The sequence below is a fragment of the Anoplolepis gracilipes genome, chromosome 2 (genome assembly GCF_047496725.1).
Source record: "Anoplolepis gracilipes chromosome 2, ASM4749672v1, whole genome shotgun sequence".
NCBI lineage: Eukaryota > Metazoa > Arthropoda > Insecta > Hymenoptera > Formicidae > Anoplolepis > Anoplolepis gracilipes.
The window spans coordinates 3,207,093-3,220,421 of NC_132971.1; the positions used below are offsets into that span (position 1 = coordinate 3,207,093).

The window sequence follows — 13,329 nt, forward strand, 5'->3', positions numbered from 1 at the left end:
CCGCCGTCCCTCCTCACGGTCCGCACACTTACGGCGAACTACGACGTGCCGCGGGAATACAATAATTCCCATGGGGAGGGGAGGGGCGGCCGTATCTTTTTCCCCGTAACACAACGCTGCGAAAAAGCGGCCGTGTCACGCCGTGAATATTAACGAGCCCTGCGGGGGTGCATTGCGGCGATGTATAGAGGGGCGCAGGGTCCGCTCGGTTTCACGATGGAGACTGCAAAGTTTCGATAGAGAAGCGAGGCGGACTATAGCGAATTATTTTTGCGTATTTCTTCTCTACGGTTATGTGTTTCCATTCTAAAACTGATTCATCTCCTCTTCTAATAATAAATTCATCTACTGATTTCATGAATAAGATGGAAATATATGATAATAAAGCTCTACTAATGTAATCTTATCTCGCCTTCCATTAGCGTCTTTCGAGTGCTTCTTTTTTTGAATAATAATAAAAGTACGCGATTATATGATTCTTTATTAACGCAATCTTACTCCATTTTCTGTTTGAAACTGCAAAGTTTCGATAGAGAAGCTAGGTAGATTACAACGGATTATTTTTACACATTTCTTGTCTAACACGTAGCTATGTGTTGTCATTCTACAGCTGATTGATCTTTTCTTAATAATAAAATCATCTACTAAATAAGATGAAAATATGTGATAACAAAGTTCTATTAATGTAATCTTATCTCGCCTTCCATTAGTCTCTTGAGTGCCTCATTTTTGAACAATAAAGGCACGCGATTATATAATTCTCTATTAACGCAATCTTATACCATCTTCCATTTTAGTCTTTTCCGAATCTCATTTTATAACGATAAAAGCACGATTCCAAGCGCAATCAAATTTCTTGAATAGAACTCGATATTTCGATTTAAATCCAGAATTCGATGGTCTCGAAGAACCATCGGCGATTCGTGCTCATCATGCTCGTCGAATCTTTTTGCAGTTTTAATGAGTTATCCATAGACACGAATAAAAGACCTCTTCAAACAATTATAGGAAGATCGAGAGATAATGTTGATCTTGGCAAGGAGATTTGAGGTCGAGGAGCAGACGAGGCTATAGGACGTCGAATGCGACCGAATGGACATGTAGACACGAATGTTGCTGCATTGCACCGCGAAACATGAAAAATGCTCGTACAATGGCGTCAAGCATATCCTATTAATAGGATACACGGGCCAAAGTTTTCCTCCTGGATCTTGGCAAGGATCACGAAGCGCGGAATCGCGGCATCGCCGCCGTGCCTATGTGATGTGTTGCCCGTCAATCGGTGAGGTATGTCGGGAAGAAAGTTTCGGCTCGCTCTCTTTTCCCCCCTCACATCTACAGCCGTCGAAGTTTTAAGAGAAATGCGAAAGTTGGATAGAGAATGGATAGGGTGGAGTTATCTATCGATAGCACGAGATATCTCTATCGCTTCTTTCCGCTTCTATCTGCTCCGTCTACCTTCTAACCCTCGCCGATGTTGTCCCCACGCTGTCTCTCTCTCTCTCTCTCTTTCTCTCTCCCTCTCTTTCTGTTCGACGAATCGTGATTACACAATCGACGTGTTTCAAGAGTTGGCTCTACATTCGCACGCGCAACGCGATACGTCTCGCTTTGCATAATGATTTCCATAGGCATAATAGTATCGCGCGACGGTGAAATAAAAGAGATACTCTCTTGCGCGGTTGAATGTCGCACCATAGCGATTACGAGACGTGTTATTTTTTAGCGGAAATGCGAAACCCTCATAAATGCGTAGTGTGCTTCCAGCTTTTTTTCCCCTCTCTCTTTCTTGCACGGTTTTGCCGCATTTCCCGAGAGAGCGCGGCCTCGATTGCTGCTTTTTCCTTTCCCCGCATCCGTTTTCCCGCACGTCACATCGTTCTTCCCGTCGTAGAAGCTCGACGACGAGTTCCTCTTCATAATGTCCTGGACGTCCTCGAGCGCGTAGGCGCCTCCGGCCCCGGACGACATTTTCCCTTCACGGCTGCTGTCCGAAATTAATTGCCACTCCATTTTTATCGTCGTCTATTTATCCCGCCAGTTGTCGCCTCGTCCCTTGTCCCTCGACAACCGTCTCATTAATCAAGCCTTCTTCGTTGCCGCGGTGTGACGGTCTTCTGCCCTCCTCTTCCTTCGTCGAAAGGATTCGCAGACGAGGCGGAGCGCCTGCAGTGAGCTTGATTGATTATCGTCGCGAATCGATTGATCCTGCACCGAGTTTGATGAACATTACGAGAAATTTCATTCAAACGGGAAGAGTCGCAAATATTTCAATCATGTTATTCGAATATGTTAAATTTTATATCCAGTTATCGAAATCACATTACTCACGGGCGAACCGTAGCCCCAACCGAATTAATCGTGGTCCGAATAAATAATATAGCACGTTTTAATACATTGTTGCAAATTTATGTGCTGCAATGTCGACAATGCGTCCGCAAAATTAACTTCTTGTTAATATCCCTGCGCGTATTTGTAATGCGAATCAAATATTGAATAATGTTAACGTATTAATTATCACAATTATCACGTTTTGCGTTCCTTTCTCCTGTACACGCGCATAAAACGCGCGTTTCCAGCGGAAAATATCTTCTTCTCCCGGTCATTGAGCGAGCGGAGTGCGATCCGGTGATTTTACGCACGGGAAATAAAAAGGAAAATTGCAGGGAGACCGGGAACGCAAGTACCCTCTACGCACGTCCCAACGGGAATCGCGCGTATCGTTGCCATTTTCACGACACCATTAAAACTGTGACCTCGTCGCGTCCAGTCTGGCCGAACTCCTCTCATAACGCGTTATGATTCCGTCGCCAAGGGCTGACGATAGTTTTCTGGGGTCGCCATGTCTTTGTCCCTGATATTCGCTTCTCGCCGCTACGTTGGCGAGGAAAAACCGATGGTAATACATTGATGTTGGCGATGGTGATGGTGATGGTGGTGGTGGTTGCCTGTCCAGCACCGAGGCAGTATAATCACGCGTACGTTTTCCATTACTCTGCCACGTCCGTTTCTTACCGTCACGTCGTTGCCACCGCGAACTTCGCTTTATGTCGCGTGCATTAATTATAACGTCGCGTTACACGCTCGTGCGGCACGCGCAAAGGAAATTGGCTTTCCAACGTGCACCGTAAAAAGGAATTATACCCCCTCCCCCTTAACGTCTTTTAAAAACGTCACCAACGATTACAATGCAACATATTCTAATATCGCACGCGATTATGTGTTAAACGACGTCGCGCGCTATCAACGCGCTTTCCACGCACTTTTCGTCGATGGTAGTCGATGGTAGGATAGGAAAATAGGTCGCGCGGTATTTGATTTATATTTCTGACGACTGATAAATCCATGCATCAGAAGAATTTCGATGAAAGCGTCTAACCGACAAAGGCTGCGGCTGTTGTCGTTTCCATTTTCTCGAATCCGTATACTTGAAACAGGTAGAAGAGAAAACTCGACAGAGACTATAAGATGGATCCTCGAGACAAAGAACGAAATGGATATGGACAAAGGACGTAATAGGAGAAAACTGTGGTAGAGGACGCCGCGAAAATGCTGCCGCGCGCCATCCTGAGACGCGACTTTGTTGGATTTATGGATTATAAAGAGAAGCAGGACGGCGGAGGTCTGCTTGTGACAACACGACAATGAGAGGACGGGAAAGAAGTGAGCGATAAAGCTGTCGTGGAAATGCATAATTTATACACCAGCCTCGTCCTGCCCCCTACTTCCCGCCGCCGATCCCTCGTCTCACAATAAATAATGCGGTACTTCTTGGAGGGACAGGCTCGCTGGAAAAAGAGTGACAAAAAGATCCCGTGTGTTTGCTGAATGTTGGACGCGCGCGCGAGTACGCTAATTAATTATGATATGAGAGAACCCTGAGAATCATATTCACTACGTTAAATAATCGATTCCCGGATGCAAATTACGTCACGGCAGCGCCTTTGCCGCATCTTCTCTCTCACATCATATATTACGGTTACATGTTATAACATATGCACTGTGCTCAAAACTGACGGCAGTATTACATTTTAAATATGTATAGGTTGCGCATCGTGAGATTAATCTTCATATGGCCGTAGATGATGTATCACCTATTTACAGATTACAAGTGCTTTAAAATTACATATGCGCGCGTGTAGTATAAAAATATAAATTGCGTACATAATGTTAAAAGTAAAGTAAAAAAATATTAAAAGTGCGTAGAATTTTGTTATGTATTCTCGGCAGATATTTTTTTTTAAGTAACTTTTTAAGAGTAGGTCGAGTGAACGCGAATATTATTCAGATAAACCAGATTGGAATTTTATGTGTATTTTTTTCGAAAAATTATATGAGAATTCCTACATGCGCGTTTTTGCAAAGTCGTAAAACCGCGTCAATTCGAAGTAAAATGTAGAAAGAGTGACACGACCATCGAAACGTCGATACAAAGCGGCATACATCGTCGTCTCATCGATGTATTCACGAGAAATCCGTAAATCTCGTTCCTCCTACGTTCCCTTTCATGCCGTTTTAGAAAACTCCTTTATCAGGAGGATTGTAAGGCTGCAATTCCTTTCGCTTCCCAGTGGCGTTGTAAAGGATTGCCACTGGCGCGCAAAAGTTAGCGAAAGAGAGTGAGCAAGAACGGGACGACGGGAAGAGAGGAGAGGGGGTCGGATGGGGACAGGACTCCCCTTTACGACGAACAGAACCCCGAAGAAGTTCCGCGGCCTCTTCCCTCGGGGGGGGGGGGGAACTGAAATTAGGTTTGCAAAGAGGTAAACATCAACGGGGCTGTACGTTTGCATAAACGGAAGGCGTTGCTCGCATGGGGGGCATGGTGACAAATGCTTGTCGCCGCCGTTGCTGCTGCCGTCGCCGCCACTGTCGTCGTCGTCGACGTCGTCGTCGTCGTCGTCGTTGTCGTCGTTGTCTTCGTCTTCGTCTTCGTCTTCTTCTTCTTCTTCTTCTTACTTCGTTCTTCTACTTATTCCTCTTCTTGGTTGTTGGGCGGTACTTCGCGTCGACCATGCTGCAACTTTTGCGAGACGGAGTTTGTTTTTGCGCCATTAGGGCCACTTTGTTCGACTGTAGTATAGAGCGACCCATACCCTTCTGCAAATATTTCCGTTCAGACCGTGGACATAAGGAGAAGAATCATCAGCAACGATGGTAGCGGAACGTATGATGCGCATATTATGCACGTGAGAAACGAGAATGTGCCGCTAACTAAGATATAAATCTCGATCTCGAAAGAGTTGTTAAATTCAGAGTTTGTGTCATTTTTTGCGATAAAACCTTCACGCGCGGAACGGTATCTTTACGACGTTGCGGCAAGAAAGTCGCAGTAAGCGAGCGCGAGCTACCTTTGGACAGAAATTAAGAGGACACGTCGAGACGGCCGACGACGACGGCGATGCAAAAAACGCTGGAGGTGAGATTAAAAGTAGGTTCGGCTGTTAGAAAGTTTCTTCCCTTGTACTTGCGTTGATAAACTTTCGTGGTCAAGTAAGAAAGATAAGATCAAGCAAACAAATAATTGGGTCCAGCGAATTACCCCGGTAAGGAAAGGCTCGAGAATGGAGAAGCCTGTATAAGAAGATGATGTGTAAAATACATGAAATACATGGAGATGAAGAAAAGAGATGATACATTAAAAGGAACAAAAATGGTAATCAATCGACATATAAAAAAAAAAGGGGGAAGAAAAGAGAGAACGGAGGACGGACATCATTGGAAGAAAATTGTGATGTTCACTTGCTGTTCGAGAGCAGTTTCGAAATACATACGCACACGCTCGGGTAACCAAGACGAGAGACTGCGGGCGCGTGGTAAATGCGCGCGGTAAGCTGCTGTCATTAAAATGTTCCGCAAGATCGACTATGGCCTGAGTTGTGCGGCGTGGGCGTTGGTAATGCCGTGCTCTTTCTCGCTTCCTCCACCTCCCCGGCTTTATTTTCCTTTCTCTCTGCGTTCTTCCTTCTTCTTTCTCTCATCACCGCGCTTTTCCTCGTTTCTCATTCCTCGTGCATTTTACCTTCTCGTCATCTCGATCGCGCAAGGAGGACGTTGAGAATAAACCGACAGTGGGATGGGGCGCGCTTGATGGACATTGCATTGTACTCCGTAATGATGCGTTCTCCAGCCGGCATAAATCGTATATACGACGTCAGCGACGATATAACGCTCGACGTGTTATTGAAACGTGCATTAGAAAGAGAGAATTGAATGCGCTTATATATTCTTTAGTTCATCAAAATAACCTTGATGAAATTATTGACGGAATTAATGTCGATTTGCGGATGATTTTTTTTTAAAAAAGGTAAATATATTTTGTTAAATAGTTTTTATAAAGCGGATATTGAGAATGAAACTTTTAGAGCTTCCATATTATGAATTATCCTTTTTTATTTGTTTCATTAAACTAGTTTTCAAGGCGAATTACAATTTAAAATCTCACATCTCGTTAGTTTCTATATTTATACTCGGAATTATTTATGTCCCACTTTATTTCTCAGAGTGAGCGTATAAAACGTTGATAGATTATATATATCAAAGCTATTTGTTAACCACGGACAAATATTTATGAGTTTTTTTTATCTGACTACGCTCGGACAGATTTCTCTGATTTAAAAGATAATTTGCAATTTTGTCGATTAACAAACATCATCCAATATGTATCTTTAAATTACGATAACATAACGTCATGCACGGTGATGGACGGAATACGCGAAAGGCATCTGTTCGTGACTGAATTATTGCCAAGAATGTCGTCCATCATTCAACGAATATTTTTAGATGCGGTAACGCGGAGGGATACGTGCGGAAACTCGAAACATTTATTTTACAGAATGATTAATGTCCCGGCTTGGGAAACGGGACAGTTGACGCAGTGCGGGGGTGCACTCAGAGACTGCGCTGTTTTACCGTAATTAGGGCCATATTCCTTCAAGCTTTTTGCACAACCGCTCAGATATAGCCAGTATCTTGACACGAGCTCTTTGTTTCCTTCGAAAACGCATACCTTAGCACCAACAGTTTTACATATACTGAATATTCTGACCGGCTCTTCGTCATGATAACGCGTAATCGCGTCGATTTCGATCCTTGACATTTCGTGATCGTTAATCGACTTAGTCATTAAGATTGTAATTTTCACAGCAATCGTGAAAAACGTGCGATTTCCCCAGTTGCAGTTCCAGTTACACTTGCAGTTCACCTTTGAATATAATATTGAAGTGAAAATGTATCGTTCACAGCTGGATAAAGCCACACGGCCGTCCGTGTATCCATACAAACGCCGTGCCGCGTTTCACGGCCGGACAGACACCGATATGTTTCTCATTCGCGCGCGAGAGCGCACGCGATGGCATCGCCAGCGAAATGAAGAGATGCCCCTGTAATGTATTCGAATAGCGCGTGACAAAGGGGAGGGGGAGAGAGACTGTTGGAAGCCGGGATTTCGACGAGGATAGGACGGCACCGAAACACGCGGGGTACCGTTCCCGTGTATATGCGCATAGAAGATTTCAGCACGGACCACAATATTACCATAAAGCCGCCGCCGCGGTTATGCATAAGCATAATTTTTCCGGCGGCCGTTGCGCACGGCTTACGCGTTCTGGCGGTCGCCGCGTCTCTAATTAGTCATGCGGCTAAACATTGCATAAATTCGCAATAAAGCTACCGCGGAACCACGGGCCGTTTCATCCGGGCCGTCCAAATTACCTGGGATTTCCTTCACGTGCGTTAATGTTTGTTCATCGGGATTGTCGGTAACTGTCGCGAGTTAACACGTGAAGGCGCCCCGCATGCGCAATTTCACCAAAGAAACTCCTTCCTTGATTTATTCTGCATTAATTTTCGGATTTCTTATTTAAACCAATGAAAACACGAATCGCAAGAGTATATTTTCAATATTTCCATTGTTGTAAAATGAATTGCGCGTAGAGATATTTATTTTTTATTTTTTATTTATTTATTTATTTCGAGGCGGGAAAATTCCTTTGATATATCCAAGTACATAAATAATTGCTAAAACAAAAAATAAAATAATTGAAAAGAATGCAAATATGATTAGAAAAGAAATATATGGATATTAAAAAAGTAGCTGTAGCAAGAGAGACGGAATATATATAATTATAATAATTAAAAATTTCAGACCGACGGATTCAAGTGATTTCGATACAAGTCGTAACGTCACGTGAGCGTTCGTGCGCGAAAGGAGCAATATTTAGACGCGACTAAACGATAAAATCAACTTTCCTATATAAAGCGCTCATTAAAGCTACGTCCGTCAATGTTTAACTTTTTCTTCAAGTTCATTAGGTCGTTCATTTTTCTTCCGGCTCCTTTTTTCTATGGCGGTTTTTCTTCCCCGCCTTATTTTCTTTTTTTTATTTATACGACATTTTATGCTTTTACCTTGCTTACCATGCTACGCTCACGAGCAAGAAAAATATGAGAATAGAGATATAAGAATAAAGAAATAGAGAAGCAAGAACGGAGTCGAATATCCAGGACAGCGCTTTCCGCACGACAGCTGAGTGTCCTCGGTTTCTCTCGTGTTCTTTGCTATTTCTCGGATCTTCTATCGGACACGATAGATCTTCGCTAATGGTTACTTTTCGGCAGGACGGATGTCTTTCCTACGACCAATGTGTTCTTTGACCGCAAGAATTCGATCCACTTTTTAATGACGACATTGATTAAGTAAACGTACGTTCTACGTAGATACTTTGCAGATATATAATTACGACAAAAATAGAAAAATACATTTTCTTTTCAAATAAACGATTGCAAACTGTTTGTTGAGAGGAAAAAAAAAATTAGAAACACCGAAATAGGTTTTAAAAGCGTACAGCGTCTGCAATCGCTTCCTGCTCGGTGCAGAGAATTATTCGGAAACGATAATTGCTCCATTGTATCTCGAAAAGACGATAGCTGCAAACATCGATCGATCGTGATCTAGACAATCACTCAGCATCAGATAGCGAAGCATCAGCATCAGATAGATTCTATCGAAGCGATTCTAACTGAAGCGTAATCTCCCTCCTCGTCGAACGCTCGTTCATCGACACAGCTCGACCGAGTCTCTCGTTAGTTGATGCATAGGTCAAGGGACGGGATAGAGCTTCTCGTTGCCACACTGGAGGGATTAAGCGGCATTGTCCATGAAACGCCTAGCAGACAAAAGAAAATCGTGTTGAGTCCCTTGGTTCACCGAGCCGCCCGCGCCATGTTTCGTTCTTCTTACAAATAATATAGTCTAAAAATCAAATTTTATATTTTTTTAGAAATAGTTTTTTTAGCGCTTTATTAAATACGAGATTCTTCTTGATGAAATTTGATTATTATATAATATCCTTCAAGTATCAGGTTTACAGCATCGATATTTTATCAAGATATTACATCTTGAATATTGTTAAAGACCAATTGAAATTAATTGGGCAAAAGTTATTTATTTGCTATTCAAATTTATGAAAAATTTTTTAATTGCTAATACTAAATAATTCCGGTTAATCGGTTTAAGTAACTCCATACAGTAATACGGATACGACGTGATTATATTTAATACACGAATTCAGCTCAATCTCGCCGGGTACATCTAAAATCCATTTTGCATAATTAAGCCAAGAATGAGGGTTTTATTATTCCCACATGTACTTATAAAACAGAATAATTCAATATCAAAGTTGCAGCGCCTAAAGCGACAATTTCCTTTAGGTTTCGCAAGGTTTTGACGATGGTAAACTAAAAATCAGTTAATATTTATTAACGTCTTGTGATAATTTATAGCACATCCTATGATTCACGCCTGTTAATCTAGAGAGATTAACAGCCGGTGCTTTTCAAACGATGGTCCGAGAGATTTATCTAATAGCCATCTTTACATGTAATTGTGATGCAGAAAAGAAGTAAATGAGATTTCACAATGGATCGATATGTTAATGAACGTAGATTACAGCCATAAGTTCTTTGAAATTGTGTCGCTAAATATGCGGATAAACGTGCCAAGGTTGGAATGTCTATCTCTTTAACTGCGTACATGCACAACGTTTCATTGACGATGTACATATTGCTGCGTGTATTGTGTTTGACATTGTTCATCCGTACATACATTCCGTGATACCGGAATTCCAATTGACGTTTGATACGCGATCGGCGAACATGCGCGCCACTGCAAAATGAAGTTCGACGCAGCCTCCCTTATCGGCCGCTCTGACGTATCTCCATCCTCCTTTTCTGCTCCCTCCTCCCCCCCTCTTCTTCTCTCCTTCCTGAAACTTTCAATTATTCCAGGCCGAGATTTAATATCGCGCGATAATGTCGCCGCACGGACGAACGTTTACACGTGTGCACGGTAACGATAGCTGCTCTTCTCGAGGGCACATACTTGGGAGCGGGTTATTAAATTTTCACAGGAACGAGAGCAGCCTTAAATATCGATTTCGGCTCCGGTCCCTCTTCCCTCTTCCTCTCTCTTCCTTTTTCTCCGCTTCAAGTTCCCGCCCGTCTTCCTCCCGCCCGCTCGTTTAAAGTCTCTTCACAACGCTGTCTCGCCACCGAACAGCCGCCCATCGACCGAACGCAGCATGATTAAACGGAAGACTCTTGCGAGTACCTTTCTCCCTCTCCTCTCCCCTTTTCACCAAAGGGAGGGCCCTTTCCCTCCGTTGAACCCACCCCGCGAGATAGATATCTCACATTTTTTGAAATTCCATCGGTGACTACGAAATTAGTTGGTACGGAAAAGAAAGGGAAGGCTGACGGGCCGGTAGAGGCATTAATCTCTTGAGGACTTCGACAGTTGCTCCCGGCTGAAAGAAGGAAAGTCCTCGATCTTCGCTGATACTCGGGCTATTTGTTATCGCGCTGGCACGATCTTTTTCGTTCATTACGGCACGTAGCAGCTACCGATCGAATTCCGAAATTCGGAATGGCTACGCCGTTCATCATGTTTCTGTCTCCATGAAGATTAATTCACTTTATTATCACGTTTGTGATATAATTTATGCGAAAAATTTTTCACGCTACGTGAAACGCGATAAGAGTAATGCAGTTTATCAAGCTATGTGTATTATATCCGCATGACGAAAAACATTCCCTTTAATCTGCAAATAATTTCTCGTAGTTTATTTACTTGTTAATTAAGCGACCGTTGTGCAGTTTTGCGTCTTACTCTGGGAATATTTTGCGCCAGACAAACAGCCGGCTTGCGAGCCAAGTGCTTCTTTTTAATTTCGTTGTTTCGCCCCTTTTCACCGGGCTGCGACGACTAGCCGTATCTACTTCTCGCAGCCGCACTGCAGCGCGGCAAAGCGCTGGCAAAGTATAACAGCAGAGTCGCATGGTGTGAAAGAGAAGAGAAGTTACACGAGTGCGCGCACGGCAGAGAGGTAAGCGCAAAGTAAGGTCGGCTTTCCTCTCCTCCCTTTGACGCGAGGGCGTCACAAAGAAACGGGGCCCAGACCGGTCCGAGGTCGCTCGAGAGCTAAGCAGATTACGTTAATAAATCCCTATAGCAGCGCACGTCCATTTTCTGCTGGATCCAAAACTGACGCATCCGGAACGACCATTACGGACGTCGTGTCTTCCCCGAGGTCGTACGTGCCTTCGACTTTCTTCCTGTCTAGCTTGACACGGAAACGCTTTATGCTCGCCACAATGCGCAAATTTCTGGTTTCTCCTGTTTCTGCGAGGTCACATATATATTACGTACGTGATTTTATAAATTGATTTGTTACGGGCTTTGCCCGATAGTGTAAGATTTATGATTTTAATTCGAGGAATTTACGATAAGATAATATAAATGTTAGCTTCTTTTTAATATTTATTCGACATTTGGATATGGTGTGTGTTGGCGGTGTGTTTTTTCTCTACGAAAATTAATAATAAAAGAGTATCGTATAATTATAACTGAGATATTATTTCTTTAATTATATGTTTATTATTTATATTACAAGTAGATGAAATATTATTTTATATTAAATAATTAAAAATTACATGTTTTATATTATTAATTGATTCGATTAACTTTTGATAAATTATTTTCCCGAAACGGATAATGCTGTATAATATAATTTTTGCTTCATAATATGTTAGTTGGGCATTACATAATTATTACATAGTATTCTCATATGAAAATCTGCTTAGTGCAAAAACATCATGCAGGATTAACCAACTGCCCAAAGCGGGAGCAAGGTCGTTGCATAAATTTACAGAGGCACTCGTGAACGGAGTTTCTCCGTTGCTTTTCCTAAAGCCTTGAGAGTTATTATTACGTGCATTCTCTCTTATGAAACAGGTATCTGAGATTTAGTTATTAACACGTATGTACAGTTCTTTTCACACACCCACTACTTGCTGTTACATAATTATTTACGCAATTATTTGCGAGAAAGTGGAATTTAATATTTTGTAGAGAAATCATTGTTTACCAATTAAATAACTCTCTCGAATGGGTATCTCTTTGCTATTATATCTTGTTGTTTGCATTCGACGATTAAAAATTATTTATGCAATATTGAAATGTGACATGTCGCGAAATAATCGTCCGACGATAATCTTTTTATAAATCATGTATGCACGGCGTTGAACGCAGAAAGAGATTGGGTGCACATCGAGAGTGCTTATCGCATCGATGCACATCATTCCGCTCGTTACATTCTCGATATGAGCTTGGCCGCCGGCATTTCAATGGTTACATTATTGTCGACTGCCGAACATCAAAATATACATTGATTCCATACGTGTCATACAATGAACATCGTGTTTCCGTTAGTCCGCGCTGCTCGCAGCCGTCCCTGTACTATTGCCGCGCAATCGACTAACTGTCAATCGATCGAGTTGGATTAAGATAATTTCGTTATCGGCCAGCAGGCCAGTCTAGGTGTCCGTCAGACAACGAGACCGGGTTTTCGATGAACGTTTGCCGGCTGAAGTAAAATTTTATTCGACGTAGATAAAATTGTCAGCGACGAATATACGGAAAATTGTTGCGTCCAATTTATTTAAACACTTAAAAACAATCAACGAGTAATTCTTTTTCAGCAATCTATATTTAACTACAATTTTCACTGTTTTACAGAATGCGCGTATCGTTAACGAACCGATGTAATTTGTTTGAAATTTCTATAGAACGAGAGAGAAAGAGGGCGAATAGCTTTTCACGCGTTTCTCATACATTAAAGGAACTTATTTCAGGAATTCCGCACGAGGCTCTCATTGTTCCCGGTCGAAGTGCTCCGGCATTATGAATTCCCGATCTCGAGGACGTCCAAGTTTTATGGCACCTGGCAATAAAGAGCGTTAGCATAATCGCGTCGTCGCTAAATTCAGAAA

General features: G+C 42.5%; 1 protein-coding gene and 1 long non-coding RNA gene across 7 annotated transcripts in view; one reads left to right on the forward strand and one right to left on the reverse strand.

The window, feature by feature from the left end:
* LOC140663148 (uncharacterized) overlaps positions 1–13,329 on the reverse strand; it is a 304,620-nt gene that overhangs the window by 173,441 nt on the left and 117,850 nt on the right. The gene's annotated exons all lie outside the window — the stretch shown is intronic.
* LOC140663146 (CUGBP Elav-like family member 3) overlaps positions 1–13,329 on the forward strand; it is a 353,573-nt gene that overhangs the window by 124,142 nt on the left and 216,102 nt on the right. The window lies entirely within an intron of this gene.